Raw genomic sequence first — 27,967 nt, forward strand, 5'->3', positions numbered from 1 at the left:
TAGTTAATATTAGACATCAATCACATGATACATTTTCTCCTTTTGAGTTTTCCACTGCAGCCCGAAATAAATCTTTGCCACTTGATGTTGGTAATAACACAACTAGCGAACAGTTTCTCTTTCCAGGTTTCATGCAGTTATTATTTCTGCCCATACTGTATGCACTTCCTCCCACCTTTGTATGCACAAGAAACACACCTGACTGCTCTGATTGCATCACATAACAGGTAACATGTTTTCACGTGGAGCTGTGTGGGTTTTATGCTTTGACAGAACATAAACAAGAAGTCATTAAAGCTGATCTAATCAATATTTTAAAGGGATCAGCTGGCTGTGAATGTGTAATGTGAAGGAGGTCGCTCGTAGTAATGAACCCTCTCAGCTCTGCAGTTCCTCTTTGCTTTAAAGAGCTTCTGAGCATCCTCTAAATCATTGTTTTGGTTTTATAGCCTTTTGAACATCTACTACTGAAGACCATGTCCTATGATTAAAAGCTCCAGATATTCTACTTGAGCTGTGAGATAGTCTTATCGAAAGCGACCCTGTTTGCATGAGTCAAGCGTGTATTCGTCTATTTTTAATCAGCCAAGGAAGACACAGCGCTCGTCGGAAGCATGGTGAAATGTGTTTTTGTTGGTGAATCACTGCATCAGCAACTTGCCTCACAGATCAAGCTTTAATCCGGCCTCCTTCCTTTCAATCGCGTTAGAAACACTGAGCATGTGCGTGTTCATGCATTTGAATGCAGTATGTATGAGGGGGGGTGGGGGATTTCTGTTTGACACTTCCTTTCTGCTTGTGCTATCAACACAGAGGCTGGAGCCGGGCCCCGAGCAGCAGGGGGGGTGAACATACACTGAATGCATACACGTATACATGGAAGAGATTGGTGGAGAATCTGACTTGGATGGCACCTTTTTCTTTCTAATATCTATTTTTTTTCAACCTCGGCCCCCAAATCCCATCAGAGCGTGTCCGTATCCTGGCCAACCATTGGCTCGTCTCTTCCCACGCCCTCCCCAACCCCCCCCCATGAAGTTGGAAATCAAAAACATAACAACTCCAATGTCTCCTCAGGACAACCAACGTTATTTCTGGTGAGGAAATGTTCGGCGTTTCTGTGCACGTGTGGCGGGGGCGGCTGGTGCATTTGGGAGGTGGCAGAGGAGGAGCGTGTGTACATATATATACAGATAGGTGTGTGTGTGTGTGTGTACGTGCCCTTATGTGCGTGCTTGATCGGGGTCCAACTCCAATGCACTTGTTCTTCTGCAGCAGGGTGCTGTGATGTCATCCTCCCACCTCTCCACTGTGCTTTCACACCAGCGTGAGTCACACTGCTCCAGCTCTCTTCATGGGGAGGTGTGTGTGTGTGTGTGTGTGTGTGTGTGTGTGCAATGGGGGGTATTTTGAACTTGAATTCTGTCAATGCTTCTGCCTTTTCAAACATGTCTTAAAAGAGTTCTCAGCAAGTTCCTGCACTCTACAAAAAGAGGTTGGGATCAGAGTGCAGCGCAGCTTTTTGACAGGCAGCTCGGATGTTAAAACCACCTGCCTCTTTGCAGAGACGGAGAACAATATATATATATATATACTATATATTCATCTCCAGCAGTGCACTTTCTTTAATATATAAGTGTCTTAATAAGTATATCTGGTGGAGTTTGGAGCATGCACAATGATAACTCACATTCCCATAACAAAACTGGCAATAAAGGTGCAAGAGGAGAGGAAAGTTTGTCTCTCTCTATGTCGCTAACTTTCATTCAATAGAGTCAAAATGCTTCTGGCACGCAGTTGAAGCTGCACCCGCAAAATATATATGCACGGTAAATAATTGATGATTCACGAGTCCTTAGTTTTGTCTTTGCTATGTTTGTTTTGGCAACTGGTATTCAACGTGGTGGACGAGACTTTAAGGCGTGTTCAAATAAGGCTGGTTGCGTAAGGCTTGTGATGAAGTGGTTTATTTGTCTACTCTAGCTCTAACTGAGTCAAAACAAGTACGTCTGAGCCATATTATGCCCCGGGCTTCCCACTCCAATACGGGCACTGGTAAGACTAAAACATCCATAGTTGTTATGACAATATGCCACCTATAAACCAATCATCTGCCCCTTCTGTAAGGTCTTGTTCAAGGTCATAGTGTCAACATGATTAACACGATCAATTAACTTTTCATCTAGCGCCATAATCAAGTCAAATCTTTAATTTGCCCAATACTTTTAGTTAATGTTTATGCCCAAAAATAATTAAATTTCTCACAGCCTCAGCTGTACTTTGTTTGTGGTGCTAATTAGCATGTGTTAGCATGCTAATGCTCTAAACTGAGATGGTGTTAACACTGTGTATGCAACATGTTCTCATCCCAACTCATCACATACTGACGCTTTGTCAGGACACCTTGTCGTCGCTTTCTAACACACTGGGTAACCCAGCGCGTCAAACTATTACACTTAGGTTTAGGCAATGAAACCACTTATGTTTAGGAAAAACATAATGGTTTGGCTCAAAATGACTGTTTTGATAGTGAAATGAAACTTAATGTTGTGAACACAACGACAAACAACACATTGTTAGTTTCACAGGGGACATGAACTGCGGTCTACTGGATGAAAGCCCGGGGTTTGTTGCACCAAACCTCCTACACACTCGTTTTTTTTGAGTGTTTAATATTGATGCGGACGGGTTTACATAATAGTTACTCGAAAGCCTTGAGCGTAAAGGGCGCCATGTGCGGCGGCATCACACACCGAGGGGCGTGACAAAGCGTTGGTATTTGATGCCCTTGGAATGAGGAACAGGCTGGTGGTTGTGAGTTTGATAGCGTGCTGAAGTTAGCATATAGCTCAAAGACCTAAGTACCGCCTCATAGAGCTGCTAGCTAGCTGCAGACTCTTGTTTCGCTGTTATGTGTGTTTCTTTTTCATGTGCAATCTTTGCATTTGATGATCATATCTTTGAGGCATGCATAGGGCATGTCTTATCTCAGCCCTTACATCTTGTCTTTGACCAGATGTGAGGGCTGAGATAAAGATGGAAAAAGGTTATCCATCTCTGAGCATTTACTCTTTCTTTTTAAAGGTGCAGTGTGTAGGATTTGGCAGCATCTAGTGGTGAGGTTGCAGATTGCAACCAACTGAAACCGTGTGCCAAGCGTGTAGGAGAACTACGGTGGCTGGTGTGAAAATGCGAGAGCCAGTGTTTGGTTTATTGTTTCTCTAACGATTCTTATTTTCAGGTGATTATACACTAAAGAAAACATTAATATTATATTCCATTTCTGCCAATAGATACCCCGAAATGCTACACACTGTTCCTTTAAGTAGTGATCGGACTGAACATCACCAGTTGCTGTTCTCCTCCTGTCTGCCACTCAGCCTATAGTGAATAAACGCCACCAGTTTACTCTCACAATAACAATGTGGAACAAAACACTAATTGCCCACACACTCCAATCAAGACACTGTGGTCTCCACTTATGAAAAACAAGCGCATCAAATTCTGTCTATTTTAAGAGCGCACTGTCTGCATAATGGCCCTTAGTAAAGGGGACAAAAGAGGCAGTGTATGTGAAAACAACTTGTCGCCTTTCTTCATGTCAATCTCTATTAGTGTAGGAGCGCCGCTTGAGTGGAACTTTGTGAATGGGGCCCATTCTTCTCATTTCTCCGCTTCCAGGGGCAACAGAGCAGGAATTCCTCCGCTCTCCTTCTCTGGGTTACAGCGGTCATGTCTCCTGTAGGTGGTCGCCCCAAGTCTGACTTCACTACTTGACATCTTAATATATCTCAGACGGGGCGTAATAGTCTGCCGCTGCAGAGTCCCCATCAGATATGACGGCGTAGCGTTTGATGCTGTGATGTAAAGGGCATGCTGTAAAAAGAAGAGGGGTCAAAGACGGAGCTTCAAAAACAGCCTCCCTCATTAAGATGTCTTCTTTCCCCACAAATCAGTCTATCATACCACCAAGAGAGAACATGAAACATAATAGTGGAGGTAAAGGCCAAGATGCCACAAGTGCAAAGAGAGGCGATATAACTCATGAATTAACGGCCTCTATTACTCACCAGTAGGAACTGCAACATTATCTTTGGTTTTGTACCGATTCTATACTAAAAACTAAATCCAAGCAGGTTTTGAGTATGCGATGTGTCCATATTGGAAAAGTATATTCAAGTAAAAGTGTTTCTGTGATATTGACGTACCCTGTTGTCCCACAATGCAATGCACAAAACAAATGGAGGAGCTACTCACAGTTGCAAAACATTCAAAACACGTTGGTGAAGCTCCAGGAAGATTTTGGAAAACCAAACAGACATAAACAACAAATAAGTAAGTATTAAATCTTTGGAGAAGCATTTAGCTTTCTCTTTGTTAATGTTTCACTGATGTCCATCAGACATTGCATCATTTCCTGTACAAAACAAAAGTACTGATGTTTTTTTTGTACACTAATGGCAAAAACAGTATATTAGGACAATTAGTAATAGCAAACAGTGCATACAATTAGTGTTTAGTATGGAATTGGGACACAGTAATTGTTTTATTGTATACTAACAAAACAAAGATGATACAATACAATTAGTATCTAGTACATAATTAATATATAGTATGGAAATGGGACACAGTTTTTGTCTTGATAAGACCTGTGTCCTAATTCCAAGCTACATACAAATTGTAACCATGTTTTGTTCATGCAGTACTGTACATTTATACTTAAAAAGGGACTTTTGAATGGACACTACTGTCCCATAATGCAATGTACAATGGAAAATGGAGGCTATTTCATTTTATTGTTAACTTTTCAAATATGAATTGAGGGGTTGATTTCCAAAGTTGTATCTTTTATCATTTCCCGATAGTCAAAAACAGTGAAAGTATATTTCTTTGTTGTGCACAAACTGCCAAAAAAGTATAAGGAAGCTTTCACAGCAGGAACCCAGTCCAGGATCAGAGTAACCTTGATCCCAAAATCCAATTTGGCGTTACCATAATATCTTTTTTGCACTCAGCGGCTCACGTTACCACAGCCTGGGAAAGGGAGGACTGAGTGGAGGGGTTCTCAGCTGGTTGCAATCTGCAACCACACCACTAGATGCCACTAAATCCTTCACACTACACCTTTAAAGTTTAGTGCATATATCTTTAATACTGTATGTACTAATATATGTTAGTTGCTATGGTTTTTGCCCTTCACAGTCTTGCGATTTCAGTTTAACACTCAGGGAAAATGAGCTGGAAAATGAGTTTTGAGAGGAAGAAATGTCAGCAGCACACTGTAAAACTTTTTCCTGTAAAATTACAGTAACTTACAGGAGAAACTGCTGCCAGTATTTTACTGTAAAATTTACAGTATCTGTACTGTATCAAAGAATACAGCAACTTACTGTAATCAAAGCATACAGTAATTTGCTGTAATAATTCAAAAATTACAGTAAAATACTGGCAGCAGTTTCTCCTGTAAGTTACTGTAAAATTTACAGTATCTGTACTGTATCAAAGAATACAGCAGCTTACTGTAATCAAAGCATACAGTAATTTGCTGTAATATTTCAGAAATTACAGTAAAATACTGGCAGCAGTTTCGCCAGTAAGTTACTGTACAATTTACAGTATCTGTACTGTATCAAAGGAATACAGCAGCTTACTGTAATCAAAGCATACAGTAACTTGCTGTAATAATTCCAAATACAGTAATTTATTGGTTGCCGTTTCACCAGCAAGATACTGTACAATTTACAGTATCTCTACTGTATCAGAGAAATACAGTAACTTGTTGTAATCAAAATGTCCAATAATTTCCTGTAATAATTCCACAAATTACAGTATTTTAAGCATCTATAAAAACTAACAAGCAAATGAAAAATAACAATTTTGAACAATAAACACAACAACATGGCATATTCATATTATTCTTGTTTATTATAATAACCTGAGTTTGACAGAAAATAACATCCAAATAAAACATTCAAATACTCAAGCTCTTACAAATAAAAATGGTGTGATGAGTTGTGAGTGAGTAAGAGACACAGTGTGTGTGTGTGTATCTGACTGACTGAGTGAGGGTGTATATTTGACTGTGTATGAATATCTGAGTCCATGGACTGAGTAAATACCATAACCTTTCTGTTTCAAAATTAAATAGCCTCCCCTGTTACACTGAGGGGGTTCACTAGACAGAACCATCCTATTGAACAATACTGCGTGCTGGCTAAACATCTTCAATATTAAAGGTAGAAATAATGCCAGGTTGAACATTGTAAATAGAATAAAATTCAAAAATACAAAAATAGCCATTACAAATAAAAATACTGTTGTGAATGAATGAATTCATGTGTGAGTGTATCTGAGTAAGTGACGGGCTTAAAACATTTGTACTTTGTGGACTGAGTAAATACTGTAACTTTTCTGTTTCAAAATGAAATAGCCTCCCCCGTTACACTGCGGGGGTTCACTAGACAGAACAATACTGTTGAACAATACTGTGTGCTGGCTCAATATGGTCAATTATTAAACGTATAAATAATGCCAGGTTGAACATTTTAAGCAAAATTAAATAAAAAATAACATTGTGAATAAGTGAGACACAGACATAAAGGGATTTTCAGTAATTGAGTGAGATATGGAGGGTTTGTCTCTACAGAGTCAGGGATGTGATTGTTAAACTCACACAAAGTCCCACTCGAAATCCATGAGCTTCCGCAGGAGGGTGCAAACATGAGGATTCAGGGATGTCCCTTTCTTATGAACCATTTTCCCGCTCTTCTTGCTGGTCACCTTTCCCTGTCGTGCCTTTGTCCCTCTCTCTGGGTTGATCCTGACACAGCTTCTACAAGGCATAGCAAGGTAAAACAAAAAGACACAAATGTGAATCAAACCACCTCTTACCTAAAATTAGACCGCTAAATATTGTTAGTATAAATAATACCTGATTTATTATAAGTCCCCAAATCGTTCTTTTTCATGCTTTATGTTTGCAATGCATATTAGAGTAGATACACGTGGACATGGTGAAATACTTCTTGCTAATATAGCTTACTTGCCTGATGTTTTATGAGTCACACTTTTGGAATATGAATATAACATTGAGTTTTTTTGGTAACTTGATGACTCTTTGATAATTATCTATTTAATTTAATTATTCAAGACTAATAACAATGGGTTATTAATTTATATATGAAATGATATTATTGAAGGCTAATACTGTTATGTTTCTTGTATATATTTTAGAACCACACATACACACCCAAACATCCAAGTGATCATTTAAGCTTATTTTGGAATGAACTCTCCATACCCTACTCTCTGATCGTATGTCTATCACACATAGATAGATACAAGGATAGCTGTAAGGCCCAAACATCTGACACAAATGACTATATGGAATTCAAACTTACTTCTGTATGAATTCAAGTGTCCAGGCAGCGTGATCCTGATATTGGAGGTTGAAGTTGTAGTAGGATGTGAAGACAACAGCAAGCCCCAACGCAGACAATGCCCCTTCACACACCACCTGACCCTCGATGCTTACCATCCAGCGCTGGTCGGAAATCATTGGACCTGAAACACAATGCAAAAAGCTTTAGGCTGAATACCAAATTGACCATTTGACGAATTATCAAGTGGCCACTTACCGCTTTATTGTTTTTGTATGGTATTGGCATTTCCAACTGATATTTGAAAACCTTTCTAAAAAAATGTAAGCCTCCGCTAGATATCAGGAATTCTTGATGTAGGATGCGAGATGCTACTCATCTACTGTACTGCTCTTTGATGTATCCAGGTAGCCATTTACATACTTGCGACACCATCGCGCACTCATTTTCATAAAGCTTAGTGGTTGTGTCCATTGCAGTGAAGGAGAAATCAAGTAAAAAAGTTAATACAAATAAAATAAAATCTACAAAGGGAGGGAGAATATCAAACGAACTATTTACATATTTACAAGCTATAGGAACACCCTAATCCAGAAAGAGTGAGAGAAAAGCTTAAACAAACTATCTACATATCAGAGAAGAATCAGAGAAATTATTATTCCGTAGCCTACTGTGTATGTATTATAGAGTCAACTATTTATTAACTAAAACATAGCCCACTGTGTATGTATTATAGTCAACTATTTATTAACCATCTAAAACTACATATTTATTTATCCATTTCTGTATGCACAACTGTTTCAGAATCAGTATCTATTTATAAGAATGTAAAGTTGTGTGTATTATATACAATATAGAAGACATAACCATAGAAACTCACTACAACTGAACTCCAACTCCAGCGGCAAGCAGCGTCTTCCTGCCTGCCCCACACCTTCTGACTGCCTGCTGACAGGCTCAATAGAAGTACTCTGCATATGTGCACTAGTACAGTGTAAGTAGAAACGTGGGGCTTAGTGCTTACCTAGAATGATCAACCAAGGGCTATCAGGAAGGGTGAGGGATGTCTTCACAGTCGCCGCTGTGTCTGACACCTATATAGGAGACAATAAAGGCATTGCAATTCTAAGTTAATGTTAATACAATTAAACAATGCTTTAACTATAGTTGCCATCAATTTTCCTGTTTAAAGAAATTATTTTTAAAATCACACTGAGCTCCACTCATTGCATTTCAATAATTTCAATGTCTTAATCTGAAATAAACTACATCAGTTATACTCACATCTGCCTGCAAGATGAGGACATCTCTCTTCTATTTGAAGCACCCTGCATGCTCATGTGAGCACCCTGCATGCTCATGTGAGCACCCTGCTTGCTCAACAGTATTCTCTCCATCATCTCTACCTGACCTGATCTGACTCAAAAGATTACCAACTACACAACCTTTATGTGTTCTTGACAAGTGTGATGAAAAAGTGGATATCACAGTAAACATTTTACCACAATTTGTGAATGGACATAAGACTGGTTTCCCCTCTTTAATGTGAGTCTTCAAGTGAGAAAATAATGTAGACAAACTGTCACATTTGACAGTACAGAAATCGATGTGGCATGATAAAACGTCTAATGTTAATGTCCTTATGCCAGAACATCCTTCCCTCAAGCTTGACTCCCTCTGATCTGGGTGATCTCTATATACATGGCATTTTAAAGCTGTAACTTTGCCAAATGAACGGTAACAATCGTGGAAAGCACATTTAAATTTGATGTGTGGGGTGTTTTGGTGAACTTTCATATGCCTAACAAAGGCATATGTAGTACCACATGCATGGCGGCAAAATTGACAGTTGAACATTCTTGAAACACAAGATAGATACTGCCTTGTCTCCCTTTTAGATTGCTGCTACCTATTAGTAATTATATTGAGAATTTAAATACTGACTAAGCTAAAAACCAGCTAGCTAACGAGCTAACGCTAACTAACGAGCTAGCGCTAGCTAACGTGCTAGCGCTAGCTAGCTACCGTGAATATAAGATAGACTACTGATGTTTGTTACCTGTGATACTAATGAGTATTGAAATATAGACGAAGCTAAGAATAGCTAACGACCTACCGTTAGCTAGCTAATGTACATCCATGGAGGAACGTGCACTGTGTTAGCAAAGGTACAATACAACTTGATGATTTGACTTACCATGAAGTAACGTAATGTAACCACTGGAGTTTCCCTTCGTCTGGTCTGACGATCAAAATGGAACTGGCGGTGGTGAAAATAAAAAAGTGTTTATCCAAACTGCTGCTGTTGCTCCTCAAGTTGCACTGGACAACAACGATGCTGCTGCTGCTGCCAGAGTGAGTTGTTGAGCTGTTGACCGTTGAGCCGTTGAGCTGTTGACCGTTGAGCTGTTGAGCTATGGCGCTCAACGGTCAACTCGAAAAAAATACGCGCGAGAATTTAGAAAAATAGCCGTTAATTTATTTTCCCGAGATTCTCAGCGGCAAGCAGTAGATTACTGTGAAAAGATACACTTGACCGCTGGGATCATGGGAGCAAGCGTTCTGACTCCCAGAATGCATTGCTTTCACAGTAATATACAGTAAAAGCATTTTACAGTATGTAACTGTTAGAATCTCGCTGTAAATTTACATCGAAGTCTTACAGTGCAGGTAAAGTGTCTGTTGCATCATTGGCTCACACAAGGAAAGACACTCAGAGACATTCCCCTGAATCAGAAATCATTATTTTGAGTATTTGAGCCTCTGCTCTGCACAGGGGCTTTTCTTATGAATGGTGGATCAATGTGCCATTCATGTTAAGAAAGATCCTTCTCCATTGTCCTCATAAATAAAAGCGATTAAAGACACAGGACACTTCTCGGGCAGTATAAACCTCATAATCCCACCACTAGATGAGTAATGTGTTGTGAAGTAAAGTTTCACTGTCGTTTATCGTTGGTGATGTGTCTTCTCTTTAATCCATACTGAATTGAATTCTGTGGCTAACCCAATTAGACTACTTGAGCTAATCCTGGGGGAGCAGTTTTTCACCGGAGAACAATACAAACCGCCCACACAAATATCCGCCCCATGACAGAATGGGGTGGGTGGTGTTAGGACCCACAGAGCTACAGGAATAGAGAGGTCTTAATGACGGTAATCTCTCTCCCTTTGTCTTTATTAGATTGTTATGTAATCCTGGATGACATTTTAGAATAATGGATGCAAAGATGGAAAGTGGAAATGAAAGGTAAATGATGATGAGAACATGAAGTACCGTCACTGGGCACAGAATGAATAATTATAGAGAAGGAAAAGACTTTGCAGATGGAGAATACAGATATCAAGGTTGTTACTATTCACAGGTGACTATGTAGGAGACAGGAGATGAATTCCTGCGACTCCCATACTATTCACCCACTCCTGCTGTAGGTACCTGCCGAGCTGCTTTAATTAGGCCAGTGTTCTTTCTCTTATCTAATTAAAATTGAATGCTGAAATAATTAATGTATGGGAGGAAAGAAAGCAGGTGGAATTTTCAATGCTGAGCTATACAGCATTGAAGTTATAATCAGTTTTCACATACAATGCGTCATCGTTGCTGTCTGTCCCCAAACGATTCATATCATTCAGACTTTAAATTAGCTCTTTGTGACATTTAATGTCTGGTGGGTCTTTGAATAATCCTCAGGCACATAGTGTAGGAGAATGTGATGTGTTTTATTATTTATGCCACGATGCAGCTGTTTGTTTGATGGCATAAACAACCACAACAAAGGTACATCGGTAAACATTACATTACTCTGAACAGGTTTTAATAAAGGAGTCTCACTGGTTGTGATCTCAGGGATGCTCGGAGGCCATCGTCACAGATCAAAAAGTAAGTGTGGTCGTTTTGTGTCTCTTTGTAGATGTTTTGCATCTCTTCGTGATCTTTTTATGTCTCTTTTTGGTGGTTTTGTATCTCTTTGTAGTCATTTTGCGCCTACGTTTGGTCGTATTGTGTCTCTTTTTAGTTAGTTTGTGTCTCTTTTTGGTCGTTTTGTGTCTCTGTAGATGTTTTTGCGTCTCTATGTGGTTGTATTCTGTCTCTTTTTGGACGTTTTGCAACTCTTTGTAGTCATTTTGCGCCTCTTTTTGGTCGTATTCTGTCTCTGTTTGGTTATTTTGTGTCTCTGTGGATGTTTTTGCGTCTCTACATGGTCATATTTGGTGTCTTTTCAGACATTTTGCAACTCTTTGTAGTCATTTTGCGTCTCTTTGTGGTCATATTCTGTCTCTTTTTGGTTATTTTGTGTTTTTTTGTAGATATTTTGCATCTATGTGTTCGTATTCTGTCTCTTTTTGGTCGTTTTGCAACTCTTTGTAGATGTTTTGCGGCTCTTTTTGGTCGTATTCTGTCTCTTTTCGGTTATTTTGTGTCTTTTAGTAGATGTTTTGCGTCTTTTTGTGGTTGTATTCTGTCTCTTTTTGGTTATTTTGTGTCTCGTTTTGGTCATTCTGCGTGTCTGTGGTAGCTTTGCATCGCTCTGTGGTTATGTTTTGTCTCTTTTTGATTATTTTGTGCCTCGATTTGGTAATTTCATGCCACTGTGGTAGCTTTGTGTCTCTTTGTGGTTGTATTCTGTCTCCTTATGGTCATTTTGTGTCTCTTTTTGGTTGCATTCTGTCTCTTTTTGGTTATTTTGTGTCTCGTCTTGGTCAATTTGCATCTCTGTGGTTGTTTTGAGTCTCTTTGTGGTTGTATTCTGTCTCTTTTGGTTGTTTCACAACTTCAAACGGAGGCTCTGGCTCGTGGGGCCACCTGTTGGGCCCCTGCGCCTGAGCCCAGTAGGCTCATTCAGTAATCCATTAATGACTCAAGTACTGTAAGAGTCTGTTTACAGGTCTTGAGGAGCATCATTGCAGATGTGAAAAAAAAAGTCATATACGCCTTTTGTGGCTCTAGAGGGAGCTGTGTGAAGTCTGATAAATGTGAGTCACCTAGTTGGATCTGAAGATTACAAGTTTGAAAATAAAAAAATCTGGAGGTGTGGAGTTAGAAACCAGTGAGCTTATCTGACCTCTGTAGCTCCTCATCTCTGTTTGAGGCTACATTAGCCACTACGAGCATAACACACCCAAATCCCAGACTGAACTGTCGGCAGCAGAGTTGCATTGTGGGTAATGTAGGCGACAGGGTTTGGCAAAGGAGAAAAATGCATGGAATAAAAAAAGACATCCACCGCCAAATTGTTGGAGTATCCTTTTAGATGTTCTGCTACTTTATACTTTACCACTACTTTTCAGGGGGTTAGGATAGTAAGTAATTATAATTTGGTCCAACCTCAACCAGCTTCAGCATCAAAATGCGCCCTAGACATGAATGCATTATGTAAAAATGTTGAATGTAAGTAACTATATTTAATCAGGTTGTGTGATTGAGATCAAAATCTCATTTTCAAGAGAGACCTAAGAACAACAAACTCATATACACAGTGAAACAACCACACAACCTTTACTTGTGATGGAGTATTTTTGTATGTCTTTATGAGTATGTGCTTTTGGTACTTTTACTTAAAAAAAGTGCTGAATGTGTCTCACAAAGCAAGACAAACATCTAGCCCATACATTTCTTGTGGATACCAAAACAGGGCTAAAAGGAGAGTGAATATGTTTTGTCAAATTACTGTTTCCAAGGTCAAGAATGACCATTCAAGCTGAGTGGACTTTTCTAAACTATGCAGCTATATGAAGTGCTGCACAATATAACTGTTTGTTTGTTTGTTTGTTTATTTAGATCAGCATTAGCTTTTGCATAGAAGCAGCTATTCTTCCTTCGGTCCACATACTTTACATGGTGACAATACAAAAATACACATTCACACTACTCATCAACATAACACATCGTAATACACGTCAACTGTAAATAAAACAATAACAAGTGACACAGTTTAAATATCAAAAACACAAAGAAAATAGAAAGGCTCTGATTGAATCTATCATGATCTAACAGATAAATATCATCATTTAACATGGAATGCCCATAATACCCTTACACACCCAAGAATACTTATTAATTACTAAAGTTTCTTCATAAAGGGACTGTTTGTAACTTCTTACATGTATAAATCTAACGGGGCGGGATCCCATGCGTGCTCGCGTGTGGCCGGAGTCTCTGCTCCTCTGCCTGCTTGTCTTCACTCACACACCGCATGCGTTCTCGCTGTCTCGCTCCACCTCTACACGTGCATGCGCGCACACTACTCACTGCAGAAGAGTTAGTAGCTCTGAGAATATCTAGTGAATGTACAGTGGACGTTTGTGCAGAAATAGCTGCTGCAGCTCCTCCAGACCAACAGAGGTTTTCCGTGTCTTGTGAAGTGACGGAGCTCCGCAGCGAGAAACGTTATCGTCTCCGACCGGGTGCCGGTGTCTCTCGCAGGGACCCGGAGGCTGAAGCAGCGGGGCTGAAGCAGGAAAAGCCAACACTAGGATCAGCAGTGATTCATGGAGAGACCTTCGTCTGGTCAGCTAACATTACTGCCAAGCAGCTGAAATGTAGAGTGATATCGTGGTTTTAGCTGACGTGTGTCGCCTCACTGTTTTGAGCAATGCTCGTTCATGTCTATGTAGAGCGAGCACAAGCGCGAGCCCGACGCTGACTTTCGTTGACTTAACGGCCACAGGTGTCGCTGTTAACAAGCAATTCTGAAAGTTACAAACAGTCCCTTTAAGTAATGCTCTTTTAGTGTTTTTTTAAAACCATATACATCATTTTGTTCTTATCATGATGTCATAAATCAGTCAGCATGATCTTGTCAAGGGACCCAGAATTCATAATAACAAACCTTCCAGCTAAAGCTATCTGTTGCATATGAAGGCTGTCCAGTTATGCTGTCATATACCTGTATGCAATCTGAAATAGATGATGCAATACCAGCTGAAACCATCATCTCATCATGTGCAGTCTTCATCAACACACCAAAACCTGCCACACAAACCCACCAGTTGCTCGAGGAGGAGAAAAGCTGTCACTGAAAAAAAAGCCCCATCCGATTCTGTTGCCAGAGCAACGCGCTCTCTCTCTCTCTCTCTCTCTCTCTCTCTCTCTCTCCCATCCTTTCACCACCAGCTCCTTTTTTTGTCTCCACTCTCGCGAGACTACACAGCCTATAATTATGCGACCAGCTCTGATTCTGTATCGTGTCGCGAGAGTTGAGTGTTTGAGAGGAGGTGACCTCATCGTCATCGAGGCGGAGCTGCAACCGCTGCAACTTTGGATGAACTTCTGATTTGAAACAAACCCGAGAGAGAGAGAGAGGAGGAGGTCTGTCTGCAACGGACAACAACAGGCACGAAAAGGTGAAGATATTCACAGGTTTTCCTGCTGCTAAGTCTTCACAGCCGGTTCGTTTTGATCTTTCTACTGGTGGTGACGGTGTCTGTGACCAGAGAGAGCGTTATTTTCCCTCTCGAAACGCACCACAAGGTGGACATTAATACAAGGTGAGTGGACGCTCTCTTGCATGTGATCCATGCAATGATTTCAGGAGGGAAAACTACACTAAAAGTTCAGTTTACTGCACCCATCTTTCATGCATCACGTCTGTAGCTAAACATTTATATTACCAAGCCTCCATTCATGCATTGCATTCATTTTAGATGCTCTTAAAGAAACAGGAAACCCAGTAAAGTGAGCATCAGATAAAAGGTAATTGTTGGGTTTTAGTCTCCCTGCATGGTGTATAATAATTGTGATGGCTATAGCTGCAGTCCTCTCCTGTGTCCATCTCAAGCCTCTCTGTCCATCTTTTTACTGGTGAACGACGACACTTGTGGTGAAGGAAGCAGCTCTTCTTCTTCTCTCTGAAGCTCATGACTTGTTTGCAGTGTTGTCATTTGCATGTGTGGATTCACATAGAAAGTCTTCCAGAGAGGTGTGTGTGTGTTTTTTGCAGGGAAAGTTTAGGATTTTGTTTCTCTGCAAAACCAGACTTCTAGCTTTAGTTAAAATGTTATTATTAATTATGCATAATCTGCTACTGGAGAAAAAACAATGCATTTGGGTCTAATAATTGGGATGGCTATAGCTGCAGTGCTCTCCTGTGTCCATCTCAAGCCTCTCTGTCCATCTTTATACTGGTGAACGACGACACTTGTGGTGAAGGAAGCAGCTCTTCTTCTTCTTCTCTCTGAAGATCATGACTTGTTTGTTCATTTGCATGGGTTTGTTTTTGGACATTTTGCATGTGTGGGTTCACATAGAAGTCTTCCAGAGAGATGTGACAGTGTGTTTTTTTTGCAGGGAAAGTTTATGATTTCTGCAAACCCAGACTTCTAGCTTTAGTAAAAATGTTATTATTAATAATGCATAATCTGCTCCTGGAGCAGCCCCTTACTGCCAGCTCTTTCATCAATCACGTCATTAGCTATAAACATTTAGATTACCAAGCCACCATTCATGCCTCTCCTCTCCAGAATAACAACAACCCACAGTTTATATACTCTTAAAGAAACAGGAAACCCAGCAAAATGAGCATCAGATAAAAGGTAATTGTTGTTTGGTTTAGTCTCCCTGCCTGGGTATAATAATTGGGATGGCTACAGCTGCAGTCCTCTCCTGTGGGGGGTTTCCTGTCCATCTCAAACCTCTCTGTCCATCGTTCTACTGGCGACACTTCTGGTGAAGGAAGCAGCTCTTGCAGTGCAATTTGTGATCATTTGCATGGGTTTGTTTTGGACATTTTGCATGTGTGGATTCACATAGAAGTCTTCCAGAGAGGTGTGACAATGTGTGTGTTGATTTTTTTTGCAGGGACAGTTTATGATTCTGCAAAACCAGACTTCTAGCTCAGTTAAATGTTATTTATTATGCATAATCTGCTACTGGAGAAAACAATGCATATGGGTATAATAATTGGGATGGCTATAGCTGCAGTCATCTCCTGTGTGGAGGGTTTCCTGTCCATCTCAACCTCACTGTCCATCTTTTTACTGGCAGACACTTGTGGTGAAGGAAGCAGCTCTTCTCTCTCTGAAGCTCATGACTTGTGTTGTCATTTGCATGGGTTTGTTTTGGACATTTTGCATGTGTGGATTCACATAGAAGTCTTCCAGAGAGGTGTGTGTTGCTTTTTTTTTGCAGGGAAAGTTTATGATTTGTTTCTCTGCAAAACCAGACCTCTAGCTCAGTTAAATATTATTTATTATGCATAATCTGCTACTGGAGAAAACAATGCATTTGTTTGCAGGAAACTTTCAGGAAATCGAAGCATGTTTTTTTCTACCCAGTGCTCTGTCAATACCAGTCTCATTAATCAAAATGGCCGTCTGTGTAGTCTAGTCAGATTTTTAATAGTGATGTAACACAGTGCTACATTTAAGTGATGGAGGCATTACTTGCCAACCTTGAGACCTCAAAAATAGGGAAGACTTCAAAACAAGAGCTGGTGGGGGTTGTCCCCTAGAGAGAAATGTGAGTTTCAGAGACTTAGTTTCCTGCTTTCTGGTGACTTTTAAAGAATGAAAATAACAAAATAATAATACACTGCAAAGCATTTTTTTGTGAAATAAGCCTACTTTTAATTTGACTTTTAATTCTCAGGAAAGAAAACTGAATAATTCGCCCCTCTGGCGTGAACTTCTCTGGTATAAACTAGGCAAATATTAATCAGTTTTCATTCATACATACATAAAGTTAAATGCATAAATCTGGTGCCCTTTGAGAGCAAGGTTAGCAACATTAAGGGGATATGATGAACAATTTTATGCTCTAGATTTAATCATAAACACATTGGTTGTATAGATAATATCTATCCCGCTGGCTGTTGGCTAGCTGTTAGTTTAGGAAGCGCTTGATTTGATATGCAGCAGAGTTTTCTATCAGCAGAACGCACATTTTAAACGTCAATATCGCAGGCGATCATGTTCATTTAAAGCCCCCCTCCATCCAGTTTTACTTCCTGTTTTTTTATTAACGTTCTTTCTCAAACAGAGAAGGGGGGTATGGTTAATAGTCAGACATAATTCATTACCATGGCAACCATTGTTTTTTACCCTAGTTTAGATGAAACCAGTTTAGATGAATTTACTGAACGCGCATTTTAAACGTCAATACCGTAGGCGATCATGTTCATTTAAAGCCCCCCTCCAGCCAGTTTTACTTCCTGTTTAGTACTCTCCATTTCCCTCCTTTTCTTACTCACTGAAGGCCTTTTTAGACACAACACGACAACGGCACCACAGCGCTCTGCAACCCGTTATTTCCAATGGCTTGAGCCATGCCATGCTGGCTTTGCCGTGATGTGCAGCGAGCTAGCAGCTCTCCTCCACCGGGAAAAGACATTTGGTGCAGCTCTATTACCGCCTGGATGGAAACAGTGGGGCTTGTATACTCTCTGTACAGTGCCAGAAACATGTTGAGATAACGAATAGGGAAAAAAAGGTGTGACAAAATTGCCTTAAATTGGGAGAAATGCGGGAAAATTGTGAAACCGGGAGAGGGAGGGAGAAAAACGTGAGTCTCCCAGGAAGTATGGATGGAGCTGCCATAAAGGCTTTGACCACAGAATTACATTCTTTCAGTAAAACTAGGTTAATTCAAACAAGTCCTAATACTCACTAAAGTTAGCTTGTATGCAAGTTTGTTAGTCTGAGCTCTCCCCTGCCATTAATGAAACCCTGAGAGGTATTCGTATTGTAAGTGACCCCCCTCTGTTATTGCTGCCATCTCAACCTGTGGAGTCTACCCCCAGGCTACCAGCTTCAGCCTCCCAGGGGTCTTAAACACACACACACACACACACACACACACACACACACACAGAAACACACTGCTTCCTCCTTTGACAAGCCCTAAATGGACACGTCAAAGAGATCTCATCTCTATTCAGCGGGTGGCCGGGGTGGGTCAGATTCTCAACTTGAAACACAACAGCAGCATTAGAGATAGATTCTCTCCGAGACGGCTTTGTCCGCTTTGCTTTGGCTACTGCAGCCGCTGTGTCCAAACCCCCTCCCCAAAAACTCTCATGTGTTAGCACTGCAGTCGAACATGCCATCAGCACTCCCTTGTCGGTGCCTGTGAATACCAAGGCTGAGCAGATCTGGAGGCTGTGTTGCATTTACAATATTAAGTAGGCTATTGAAATTGAGTGTGTAGGTGGAGGCGCACATGTTTTGTAACACATGTAGCTGCCGATTTACAGGGGAGGTGGGAGAAAAGAAAAATATCAGAGTTGCTGATGGGCAGCTAAAAGATTATCAAAGGGCTTTTGGGATGTAGAGCAGCTGTAACATCTCTCTAGTTGTTCCTGGATTAAGCAGCTGGCTAAAACTTGTCTTCGGGAGGGCTTCAACCCTCACCAGCGTCGGCACAGTGGGGGCTCTTATTGGGAGTTTCAAATGTAGATTTTCCCAGGACCTTAGTTAGTGTTTGCAAGCAAACTCTTCAGCTTTAAATTTGTATCAGATGCACTGTGATCATGGATGTGGTCACTCTTCCAAAAATCCTCTAATGTGTAGCCTAGGCCTATCTGGAACAGGCAAGGCTTTTGGCAGCAAACACAGAGAGAAATCTGGCAAATGCAAAGTCAGGAAAAAGAGGACATTTCAATCTCATAGCTGGCCAGTAGGGCTGCACGATTATGGTTAAAATGATAATCACGATTATTTTGATCAATATTGAGATCACGATTATTCATTGATTTTAGCAAAAACATATTTTTATTACTGCACTTTCACATTAAAATAAACAGAGCACTGCTTTCACTTCCATGCTGTGCTGCATTCCTGCTGATGTACAAATTAGGGCTGCATGCGGTGGGAAAAATTGGTCATTTTGACTTTTCTTTTGCAATATGAAAAGAAATACAGGAATATTCACCCTACCCTTTTGCTAGCTACATTTTAAAGTTAAATGCATAAATCTGGTGCCCTTTGAGAGCAACATTAAGAGGCTAGATGAACAATTTTATGCTCAATTTAATCATAAACACAGTATTGTATAGATAATATTTATCCCGCTGGCTGGTGGCTAGCTGGAAGCGCTTGATTTGATATGCAGCACAGTTTTCTATGAACAGAACGCACATTTTAAACGTCAATACCGTAGGCGATCATGTTCATTTAAAGCCCCCTTCCAGCCAGTTTTACTTCCTGTTGCTTAGCTAACGTTCTTTATCAAACAGAGAATGGGGGTATGGTTAATAGTCAGACGTAATTCATTACCATGGCAACCATTGTTTTTTACCCTAGTTTAGATGAAACCAGTTTAGATTAATTTACTGTTTATCAGACCACAAATGAGACAAGAATAAGCGCAACACATCGACTCTCTCTCTCTCTTGCTCTCTTCTTTACCGTCTCCTCCTGGCGAGGCGGCCTTCTGGCTGCTGCTGCACCGAGGAGCCGCACCACCACCAGCCAGGTGCTGAGGTCCACCATTTGAAATGCAGTTTTGGGATGTTTTGGAGGTCCACCGTCCACCACTACCAGTCGCTCTCGCCTCAGCTCCCAGCACCGACACCACACCGGGCTGCGCTGTGATTTGTTTATTTCTCTAACGGGACTTTTCTCTGGATTTCTCTTGGGCTGAAAGTTGTGCGATCCCCGTCGCTCGGACCTGTTAGAGGCCCGCAAACCTCCGGTATCGGCTGCTTTCCGTTAATTTATCCTCGACAGGAGACGGTAAAGAAGAGAGCCTGTGAGAGAGACAGTCGGTGTGTTTTGTTATGTCTGCTGGTGGGATTTTGTGTAATTCACTGCGTTGATTGTACCCGTTTACCGCAACACACAAATGCCATTGAGAAAATAAACACACTAAAGTAAGGTGGACGAAACTAAAAAATAAAATGAAAACCCTCAGTTAGCTGATGCAACGCGTCAGGCTCGTTAACTACATCCAACTAGAAAGACAAACTCCGACAGATAAACAGATTTATCAGTTTGGAGGATGACGTATGTCCTGCAGCTTCTACTATAGTCATATGTCATCTTCCCATTTTAGCAACAACCTTCTTTTTTTTTTAACTTTGAGCACAATATTAAGTTATTTGGCAAAAAAAAAATTGGCAAACAGTGTGGCCAATCAACTTAGTCAGAAAATGACTCAAATAAATATGGAATATTACCATGCCAAAAATGCAAAAATACACCGGAGGGAGGCTTTAATTGTGGGAAGCCAAAATCGTGATTGTGTTTAATATTGGATTAATTGTGCAGTCCTACTGGCCAGCTTGAACTTTCACTGTCTACATCAGGGGTGCCCAATACGTCGATCGCGATCTACCGGTCGATCGCAAAGGTAGTGTGGGTAGATCGCATGGCATTAAAAAAAAAAAAAACTTTTATTTTTTTTTTAAATAGACGTCAGCCAACAAATTGCAACACTGTTTCACCTGAACTCATCTGGAGTGGAGGATGAGATTTTGACACTACAAGCTGACATTCAGCTTAAGTCCAGGGCTCATGGACAGTTCTGGAACTTACTCACAGAGGAAAAGTACCTCAACATGAGGAAATGTGCTACCTCCTTGACTGCATTATTCGGCTCCACTTATTTATGCGAGTCAGCCTTTTCCCACATGAAGATTATTAAGTCCAAATACCGTTCCACCTTGACTGATGATCATTTGGAAGTGTGCTTGAGGCTGGCTATCAGCAGCTACTGTCCGGACTATGCATCCCTGGCTGATTCCATTCAGTGCAAGTCATCAGAGTAAGGTAATGACAAAAAATGTACAGAGTTATATTGTACAATATGGGTTCATGCAGTTATGCAAGGTACACCAACATATATTGTACATATAAAGAATACTCAATATATTTATAAATAAATATATGTTTTGCATTTTTATAGTAGGTAGATCATTTTGACTTGGTCATTTTATAAGTAGCTCGCATGCTGAAAAAGTGTGTGCACCCCTGGTCTACATGCAATGCATTGCACTGACAGGAGCTGAAAATGGGCTCTTACCTGTTTACGATCTCTCACTATGCCCCCTCCCTTACCAGGCTACTTTCCACCATCTCTGCCTCGTCCTCCCCTTCTGTCTCACTTCTGTTGCTACTTCTTTACTCTCCACCTCCCACGATTTCCTCCTCCCATCACCGACAGTGCCTTTTCCTCTCGCCTCGCTTCCTTCCTGTTGTGGAAACGCATGTCAGGACTCTGACATTCTCATAATTTCTGTCAACATCCCTCACCTTATCTATCCTTCTGTCTCTCTCCCATTCCTATTCCCCCTTCCTCTCCCTGGTTTTCATTTCTCCTTTTCTCTTGTGTTTCTGTCTCCCTCCCCTTCTCCTCTGTCTCTGTGTATGCTGGAGATAGGAATGTGAGTTCCCTCTGCTTCAGGTCTCGGGGTGGGCCGTCTCTTGAGAAATACCAGAGCAAAAATACTCGTTAACAGTGAATAGATCACACTGCAGGGCAGAATGATTTAATAATACTACTAAGACCTTGCAAATCAGGGGTTCCCTTGCATAGAGAATTTAAAGGTGGCCTTCTCGATCAAATACGGTGTCGATTTTTACCTTAACCTGAACATAATAAGACCTATTTCAAGAGAGTTATCTTAAATTTATCACTGTAAACTGCAGTTGCAGCAGCAGAATCCCTCCAGGATGACTGTAGGATTCTACGCCAGCTAATTAGCACTGACCATTATAAGCATAATTCACAAACAAGATATGGTATGTTTGTCAGGTCTGACAGTAGACAGAGTACAAGAAGAAGAGGTATGATGATGGAAGGGAGAGTCAGAGTACTGCTGTTGTGGATCAACTAGTGTCCCTCTCAAGTGGTGACTTTCCTGTGAACAAATTGGTTGTTGTTTGTAGTGAAGGCTGATGTTGAAAACAGGATGAAAGAAATGCACAGCTTTTCTAGGGAGGTGTTTGTTCGCAAGCAGACCTCAAAAAGAGATACTTCACAAACATCGGCACCATTTACAAGGCCATCAACATAGCTGTCTGTTAAATGCTTAGCTGTCTTTCACTGAAAATGTTGAGTTGCACTATGAATGAGAAAACTAGGGATGTCTTGATACCAGAAATGTAGTAGTTACCAATACCAGTGAAATTCCATGATTCTCAATACCAATTCGGTACCACGGTAAAAACAAAACAGTAAATCCCATGTACTCCAGCACACACTCCAGTATTACCATTTGCATACTGTTTTTTGCGAATTTATTATTAATCCCTGATGATCCGCCTCAAGTTTCTCGCCAAAAATGGCATTTTACAAGATTGCATTTGAGTACATCATGATAACGCTATGATTTACCTTCACCCGATTTTTACTGAATAGAGCTTGAATGCATCATAATGTAACATCCGTACGTTAGCTTTTAGTTCCGTTATTTAGCCAAGCAGGACTGTGCTGCCCACCGGCTGCTAACAGCTAATGTTAACCAGCTCTCCTCCTGCTGATTTCAACTTGGCTTTGCTGTTCACTATTTAGCATTATCAGGAACATTTTCTGTCGTCCCCGGGACGATGGGATGCTGTTAGTCTCGAGTCCCAATCCCCGGTACCTGTGGTACTGTAGAAAAACGAGTACTGTCACGTTTTCAGAATTTTGGCATTGACTTGGTACTGAAGTATGGGTTTTTGTGACATCCCTAGTGAAAACAGTTGGCATATGGAACTTCAGACTACTATCATACAAAGATAATCAACACTACTAACAAAGTCTATTTGTTTACATTTCATACAGCCACCTATCTTGAATGATAATACAGCCAGATGAACTTGTAACCATTCTATTAATACAACAGATGGTTGGGGCATGTCTGGCTATTTTGCTGAGATTTCAAAATCCAGAACATATTTTTAAATAATTTATCCCTGAAGGGGATGAACTTGAGTGCAGCGTTGTTAGAAAGCCTAGGTCTGTGTGCTCTGACACATTTGAAGTGCAAGCCAGCATATTGTTTTCACTTAACAAACAGCCCTGGTGGTGTTCTCTCTGATATGTGAAATTGCATATCTCTTTTGATCCGTGGTCTTTTGCAGAGGATAAACGGGGAACCCTGTTGAGGCTTTCAGTCGGCTGTGTCAGGGCCTTTCATAGCAGCCGGAGAAGGAAAGAAAGGGCACCAGAAGAGCCAGTTAATTTTAGCCGTTCCACCTGAGGTGAGGGGACTTAAAAAGCTAAATCTTCCTTGTATTGAATCCCCTTCTCTTTCTAAATTTTCTCCACTCTGTCTGGTGAAATAACTTCTTAATTAGGGCTGTAAGAGTGGATTATAGCACATGAAAGCAGCGTGGATTATATATAAAAAAAAGAAGCCCAGATTTCAGTTGTGACAGATGAGGAAAAAATCTATAAAAACATCATGAAACAATGACTAGGCAGGCTAATCCATGCAGCAATAAACAGAAGGAACATACTGTACAGATGGAAAGCCCTGACAGAGAGAGAGAGAGAAAGAACAGCCTGGATATTATGACAATCACGTTTAAATACTGTCAGCATTGTAGCTAGCAACCATAATTCTTACAATAGTACAAGCCAGGGTGGGCAGTTAACACCAGTTCAAACCTCAACTTTTACATAAAGATGGAAAGACTATGAACTCTACGATGCTATTTTTGACAACAGAAGTCTATTACGGATGCACCAGTCCAACTTTGACACCTCAACTCTGGGTATCTGCCAATATGAGTACTGGCGATACTGTCGTTAAAAGTACATTTAGATAGCTCCAAATTGTAATCCAAAAGTGGCTAATATTAATAGTAGTATTACTACTACTGCTAGTTCTTACATGTCAGTTTGGTGTCTCTGAGCCTTAAGCTATAAATGGTGCTCTTCTTAATCAAACACGCTTGTAAAGTGTACGTTTTTGAGTTAACTTTATGACTAAATGTCTGTACCATCACTGCGGTGAATATCCAGTACAAATATTGCAAAAAGCAGTCAACAGCTCTGCTTATGTATTTTCATACAATGTTAAGCATGATTCTGTGATTTAGTTGTAAATAGTTTGCAGAACTGGGAGAACAGGCACAACAGTCTGGTTTGAAAAGCCATGTGCAGGTGGAACATGTGTTCATTAATCTGCATCCATTCGTGTGTGAAATGGATGATTATCTCAAGATGTTTTCCTCTCTTCGACCACCGTGATGACATCGCAAGAACGCGACTGTGCACGAGAACTGTAAATCTTATCCCCAAACATGTATGGGAGCATTGCCGAAATTCCCACCAACTGCCTCGCCATCTGTTTCCAAGCAGACCGAGCTCTCGGATTTCTGTCTTGCTGGATGACTAAAAGGATGTTGCTACTGTCGGCTGCCTGGGCCGGTATTTCTGGTAGAAGTGCTTTTCTGACCCTGTTGGATTTGTTAATTGTTGCTGTCTCTCCTGTGCCATTTTGGGAAAATTAGTTTGAGTGCGTGGAGCTGCAACCTGGAATTTATGCGAGCTATATTTGTCAGGAAATTACATAACTATTTCAACACTCAATGAGATGGGATGTGATGAAGATGTGATTTGATTGTTGTCAATCTGGAACCAGATTGAATTCCTGGTACAATTTGGGGTTATTGGCTTGCGTAGAATTAATATTTGGTAACTTGAGCTCATTCTCCATCCTAGAATTAATTGTAATATAATATAATAAAATATATGTTTGTTAGCATGATGGTTTCTAAATATGTTTTATGTTGCAGTTTTTTTTAAGAGTAGCTCAGCCTTTTGTGTTTGGTTTTGGGTTTGTCAATGCTTTGTTATTGTGATACGGTTCGGGCGGGTCAAGAAGTGACAAAACTGCTTTCCGAGTAAGTTATTAATAACTTACAGAAACATTGCATGCAATAGTCCATCTTCTCTTCCCCTCTCTCTGTGTCCGCCTCTTGTCTCTGTCCTTGTCTCAGACTTCAGTCCTGACAATAGTGCTACTATAATGCGTAAAGTTTGCGGTTTGCGGGTCGGGTTCGCGTGGGTGATTAACGCATATTTTCGTGGGTTGGGCGATGTGGATTGGCTGTTTTAATGGGTCGGGTGGGTGTGGATAATAAACACTGACATCACTAATGGCCAGTGTTTTGGCATAGTTAAAGGAAAAGGAAAATAGAAAGAGCAGCAGTCTTGCTCTTGACATCTGATAGCAACAGTCAGTATAAATTCAACCAGCTGTAACCCTGGCAACCATTGTCAAATAGTCCATCACATTGCACGCTGAATCCAGGGCCACCTAAACTGATTGGTAAATTGGAACCAGGAGCAAAATCTTGAACCAAAACAATCATACTAAATAAGTTTAAGAGCAAAGCTTCAGCTGGATACATTTTAGGCTTTGTAAGATATTGAGTGAAGAATAATGTGAGATAAAAGATAATGAAGAATGTTTTGCAAGAATATTCTATTAAGAGATTAAATCACTTTTATTATGTGATAGGTTTTCTTGAGGAGGCGCTGTAATTGGACGTTTTAGCCATTAAAGCTCTGCTCAGATGGGTTTAGTTTTTCACAAAGATGTACTGTGATTTTAATTCTGTCCAAAGCATGCAAGAGTTTTCTCCCCCCATCTTTGTTAAGTGGAGCCCTAAATGCCCTCTGTTTTTTGGCATGGTTATCAGCCTTTTTTTATGATTAGTGGACCTTGAACTGAAATAATTTAAGTCGAGGCCAACTAGACATCTTATTCCTTCTGAGCTATTCTATCAGCTCTGCATGCAAACTGAGTTCTGTCGGATGCAATGAAAGATTTTAGTGAAGATTGTGTTAACATGAATAGAAACCCATTCTGTCAAACTAATTGGAGAGTTAGACCCTGCAGGCTCATCCAATAGGCTGTTGCAATGTCAGCTACTTTTCAGCATTATATCTAGTCTCTAAGCTGTGTTCATGTAACTATAAGTTAAAAGGCTACTTATAGTCAACAAGCCTGCTGGTGATGCACTTACACAGAATATCCTAGCAAAGTGGTTGTTATAACTCATCACTTACTATACTTTTGCAGTGGCTAACATGCTGTCCAGAAGAGTCCAGTTACTCAAGGAGCATAGCTAATAGCTCATATGCCCCTGGAACATTTGACCCGTCCTCTTGGGACTGTGTTGGCATCCAAGCATTCTGATGGCCTGAGACATCCTCTCAATTTGATGCCTGAATTATTCGGATAAAAACCGCAAAATCCGAGCGTGGTCAGCTGTATTACATAATGCACACAGACAGTTCAGTTTGGGCAGAGAGCATTTCTGTCCTCTGCATATACTGTAGACTATGTTTATAATTGATGAATGCAACAGAATCTATATGATACTCTACATTTCTTATCTTTAGTGGGTCCAAGCTGGCCAGTGAGTCAACACTACTGTCCTCATAATGAATAATGAATAATCAATGGAAAGGGAGGAGAGTGCTCCAAAAATACGATCTTGAAATACTGATATATCAACTCGATATCACGGCAAAGCGTGTAATAGACCCGCCTGTCCACCAGAGAACAGCGGGTCAGTGTCACGTTTATGTGTGTATGAAGGTGCAGTACCAGCAGGGGGCAAGAAAAACACTTTCTTAGGTTTAGGTAACAAAACCACTTAGCTAGGTTTAGGAAAAATGTCATGGATGGCCTCAAAATAAGTAAACTAAGTAAAATACGTATGTAAACAACGTAACATAAGTATGGAAAACACGCCACAAACGCCACTAGAAAACATGTGACAAACGCCACTAACGTAACTTGCAAAACACCGGTCCCCTGGTTGAAAGTCCTGTGTTTGTTGGACTCATCCACCTCCCCTCCAACCCACCATAAGCCGTCTTTCTCACTTTTTATCCCACGTCACTAGCTCTGAGTGTAGCATATTTATGCAGATGCATTTACATTGCAGCCAGTACAGACGACATGGTGTGAAAATGACACGCCTAAAGCAAGAACAGCGTTCTTATTACACACTTTTGCCTTGCGCATTATCGCGTCATTCACACGCCTTTTCGTGCGACCAAGCTGGATATATACTGTACGTATATTCACACATGATCAGGCAATTGCAATTCAGTCTGAAGGTTTTACTTTTCAGTCAGTTAATAGTTAAGTTCTGACAAATGTTTAGATGTTCAACAGGCTGTGTATGTAGTTTGTAAAATATGCAATTTATTTCCTTAACCAATTCCTGCTTTTCTCATATGCCGCTGTAGGGAAACCTCCTCTGACAACAATCACACAAGTAGGCGCAGGATTAAAGGAAAACACATCCTGGTCATTGTTCATCACTGCTGGATTGGAGTCGCCTCTCTGATCTAAAAGAAACGGTTACTACTTGAAGTTGGGAAAGCTGTCATCTGTTGGCAGTAAGTTTTCTCTTTTTGATCAAATGGCTGCATGCAGTGTATAAAACTATCAGCAAGTTTTGAAGCAGCTGCGCTTTTATGTGACGAAGAAGAAGATGATATAAGGGATGTTGTCTTCTTCTGTGTCATACCACACATTGCAGATCCGCCGCAGCGTGAAGAAGCGGCTCGGAGAGAAAAATCTGGCTTTAAAGTCAACAGAGTTGTTTCCCGTCCTTGAAAATGATTCATTAAGTGCGCCGTAATTGACAGTCTCTGTGATTTCACTGTCAGTTTGAGTTCTCTTCCTTGGCTATAA

The 27,967-nt window shown here is 40.6% G+C and overlaps 1 protein-coding gene across 9 annotated transcripts in view; it reads left to right on the forward strand.

Annotated features, from left to right (window-relative positions):
- Positions 1–14,577: 14,577 nt before the first annotated feature.
- Positions 14,578–27,967, forward strand: part of sipa1l1 (signal-induced proliferation-associated 1 like 1) — a 103,606-nt gene continuing 90,216 nt past the window's right edge. For 4 of the 9 annotated variants that reach the window (XM_074614754.1, XM_074614744.1, XM_074614746.1 and 1 more), the window contains exons 1-2: positions 14,581–14,867; positions 27,517–27,669. The gene's annotated coding sequence lies outside the window, so the exon portion shown is untranslated. Of the gene's footprint in view, positions 14,868–27,516; positions 27,670–27,967 lie in introns of all 9 variants that reach the window. The other 5 variants (XM_074614752.1, XM_074614753.1, XM_074614745.1 and 2 more) reach the window with 3 other exon arrangements.

Source organism: Sebastes fasciatus, chromosome 18, assembly GCF_043250625.1.
Source record: "Sebastes fasciatus isolate fSebFas1 chromosome 18, fSebFas1.pri, whole genome shotgun sequence".
Taxonomy (NCBI): Eukaryota; Metazoa; Chordata; class Actinopteri; order Perciformes; family Sebastidae; genus Sebastes; species Sebastes fasciatus.